The sequence below is a fragment of the Otolemur garnettii genome, unplaced genomic scaffold (genome assembly GCF_000181295.1).
Source record: "Otolemur garnettii isolate 467f Iridium unplaced genomic scaffold, OtoGar3 scaffold00487, whole genome shotgun sequence".
In the NCBI taxonomy this organism is placed as follows: domain Eukaryota; kingdom Metazoa; phylum Chordata; class Mammalia; order Primates; family Galagidae; genus Otolemur; species Otolemur garnettii.
The window spans coordinates 17,128-20,889 of NW_003852882.1; the positions used below are offsets into that span (position 1 = coordinate 17,128).

The 3,762-nt window shown below is 47.0% G+C and overlaps 1 long non-coding RNA gene across 1 annotated transcript; it reads left to right on the forward strand.

Annotated features, from left to right (window-relative positions):
• The first annotated feature begins 562 nt into the window (after positions 1-562).
• Positions 563-1,122, forward strand: LOC111722821. Its single transcript, XR_002771482.1, has 2 exons — positions 563-685; positions 965-1,122. It is a non-coding gene; the product is annotated as an uncharacterized LOC111722821 (long non-coding RNA).
• The last annotated feature ends 2,640 nt before the right edge of the window (positions 1,123-3,762 follow it).

Genomic DNA, 3,762 nt, shown 5'->3' on the forward strand with positions numbered 1-3,762 from the left:
GATAATGAATAAAATGGCTCTTCTATGAAGAGCAGAGTTAGAGGATAGAAGCGGTTTGTTGATTTAATAATAGCTAAATGTGTAGAGTCCTTACTAGGGGCCAGGCCTGGCTCTGAGCACAGCCTCCTGCTGCCTCTTTTATGGAGGGGGTGATGGAGCCTCAGAAGACAGACCTGAGATGGCCCAGCTAGTAAGTGGCAGATTTGGGCTCTAGACCCACAGTCTGACTTGAGAGCCCAGCCCTCAGCTCTCTGTACAATACTGACTCTTAGGACAAGGATGAGATCGGAGCCTCTCAGGCCTGTGGGATGTGATGGGGAAGAATTTGATGATGGATCTGAAGGAAGGGGGATGTATCCCTCCATCGACAGAGGTGAGGGGGCGTCTACCTCTAGAACTTCCTTCTTTCTCAACCTGTGGGACTTTCCCCAGAGCAGCTGGGAAAAGTAGCTAATCAGAATATCTGCTCTTCCACCCCAATATGAGTCATTGTCAAATAGGTTTGTCCTTCTTAGACCTCACGTCTGATGCCTTAAATAAACATCTGGTGACCAAGTGACAACCCAAAGCAGTCAAAATTTAAGTCTTTGCCTTTAAACCAATTCTTTTCTATGTGTGTTATATTACAGGGACACCTACCTTACAGCCCCAGCAGCTGGGCTCTGAGTGAACCGCAGCCTCACAGGTGAGTTTTAGGGATCCTGAAAGGGAAGATGCTGCTAGTTAGCTAAGTAGCAAGAACCGGACACCGCTGTCCATGGGTCCTCAGAATCGCTTTTCCTTTTTACTCAGTAATAGAGGCTCCTAAGAAAACCAAATGATTGGGCACATAGCTGCCCAGAATACAGCATGTACCCTAGCCTGCCTTGAGCCAGGTGTGGCCATGCAGGTTTTGGCTGTGGGATATGAGCAGATAAGGTGTGCACAGCTTCATCAAAAATGCTTGTTCTTCTCTTACCCTTAGAATGCAGCCATTTTGGACCATGAGGTGAACTTACCCGTGCAAGCCCTGCTCTGTGGAGCAACCCGATGGAAGGACCTACCACCAGGGGCTTCTGTCCAGCCTAGAATGCCTACCCAGCTTTCATAGGAAAGCAAAATAAACTACCTGAGCCAGTATTATCTGGGTTTTCTGATCCTTCAGCTGAACGTACTCCTAGAGAATACACACCAATGTCCCCAGTGCTTGCTCAGTGAGATCACTACAGCTGGATTTTCTGCCCAGGAGAAAATGTGAGCATGACTCCTAATGAAGCAGACCATGATGGGTACAGAGACTGTCAAAAACTTAGGTGGTGAGATTATGCTCAGATCATGTAGGGAGCCTGTCTAGACCAGTGAATACTTAAATTTCAAAAGTTCAAAAGCATAGTCAGCATATTCTTTTTTTCACTCAACATAATTTAAGTGTGCCATGGAAGTGTAACTGTGGGTCCCAGTGTGCTGTGAGATAAAAACAGTTGAAAAACACTGGTCTAGACCCAGAGATGTATCAAAACCGTGGGGCTGATGTACTAGGACAGCACTGCACGCCCCTCTCTGCCTACTCACTCCAGGTGCGCACACAATGTCACCTTCTAGCTGGCGCCACCCACTGTGTCCAAGCATATATGCTAATCTCTGCCGTGTCCCCTCTGGGCCATTGCTCTGGCCCTGCCCCGTTCCCCTTCCCTTCTCTGCATCTCATTCTTTTCCGATATTCTAAGGTCCAGCCCCACCTCCTGCGGACACCGTCCTCAACCAGTCTAGGCTGCATGGGTCCTTTTCTGGATCAGCTCACCACAGAAGCGCTCACCTGTGCTTACTCTGACGGAGCTTAGTAAGTGCCTACTGAATGCATGAATAAATTAAATCCAATCCATAGGGCCTGAAGTCTAACAGTTTGAGATAACAGAAAACTCCCTCCAAAGCACCTACCAGGAGCTGCTCTGCCCCAGGGTCTGTTTCAATTAAAAATAAAGAAGCAATATCTCCTTGCCATTAAGCAGTGATTTTCAAATGGTGTGCCAGGAGAGGATTTTAACTGTGCTGTGAAAAATTTTAAATTATTATTTTCTCTTTTTGAGACAGATTTTTACTCTGTCACCCTGGGGTTGAGCGCCATGGTATTGTTCTAGCTCATAGCAGCCTCAAACTCTTAGGCTCAAGTGATTTTCCTGTTTCAGCATCCCAAGTAGCTGGAACTACAGATACCTGCCACAATGCCCTGCTAGCTTTTTTTATTTTTAGCAGAGATGGGGTCTCACTCTGGCTCAGGCTGGTCTCAAACCTGTGAGCTCAGGCAGTCTACCCGTCTCAGCCTCCCCGAGTGCTAGGGTTACAGGTGTGAGCCACTAGACCTAGCCCTAATTACATTATTTTCAAAAGAAGTTCAAAGCACAGTAAAGCATATTCCTTTTTAAAAAAAAAAAAAAAAAACAAAAAACTTTTTTGATCAACATGATTTGAGTGTACCCAGAAGCTTACCTATAGTTTCAAGTGTGCTGTGAGGTAGAAAAGGTTGAAAATCCCTGCCCCGAAGGGAGGAATCCATCTAGCACGGGGATGGAGGCCGGCCCAGGAGCAGAGCAGAAGGCAGCCGTGTTCTCTGCTAACACAAACATGCAATGCATTCACCTGCAGGACTGGGGCACCCTGGAAAAACTTACACTCAATTGTCACTTTTTCTCCTGGTTTTTTTGACTAATTCTCCTGTACCACGTTAAAATAGAGAAGACAAACGTTTCTGAATTTCCCACCTCCTTGCTCGTGTCAGAAACCCTTAAAGGCCCCACGTCCCACACAAGCTCAGACCTGTGACCTGCTCGGTTATTCAGCACTGACAGTGAGACCTTCTGTGGGGAAGGTGAGGCAGGTGGCGTCTCCCTGACATACTTGATTTCTTAACACCCAGCTGGAGTTTCTGACAGGTCAGCCTGCGTCCTGTCACAGTGTGCAGAGGGGTGTGCATGACCAGGTTTCCTTAGTACCACCAAGGCTGAGTTACCTGTGGCTCAACTTGGGCATAGCAGCCTGGATCATAACAGGCCAACCAAGCAGGAGTTGAAATGATCCATCCAAATTATTTGGGGAGTGCTCTGAGAAACAAAAGGAAGCTTAAAACCCACTGAAGAAACGTTCACTGTAATGCAAAGATTTATAATGTGGAAGGCATGATAGCAGAGGGTTTGGCAGGTGGCTTCCAGCATTTGTAAATAAAGCAGGAAGTAGGGTGGTGCCTGTGGCTCAAAGGAGTAGGGCGCTAGCCCCATACACCGGAGGTGGCGGGTTCAAACCCAGCCCCGGCCAAAAAACTGCAAAAAATAAATAAAGCAGGAAGTAGTAGGCATCACTTTCAGAATGCTGTGACACTTTTGGCTATAAGATTTTTTGGGGGGGGTGGCGGCTGGGCCTGGTGGCGCACACCTGTAATCCCCACACTTTGGAAGGCTGAGGCAGTGGATTGCTTGAGCCCAGGAGTTGGAGGTTACTGTGAGCTGTGATGACACCACTGCACACTAGCCTGGGCAACAGAGTGAGACTCTGTCTCAAAGAAATAAAAGAAAAAGGTTTTCTTTTTGAGCCATAGCTAAAAATGTCTGGAAATGACTGATTCAATACAAGATGGATAGTTTATGTTCACATGTAAGTCCTGGCTTCCGTGGAACTCAGCTCTCCCCTGTACCACATCTGTTCAAGCCTCTGCTATTTTCATTAAAAATGGCCACAATTATACCCTCTCCAGAGAAACAGAAGTGCAATAGAAACGACTTCTGGTGGCCA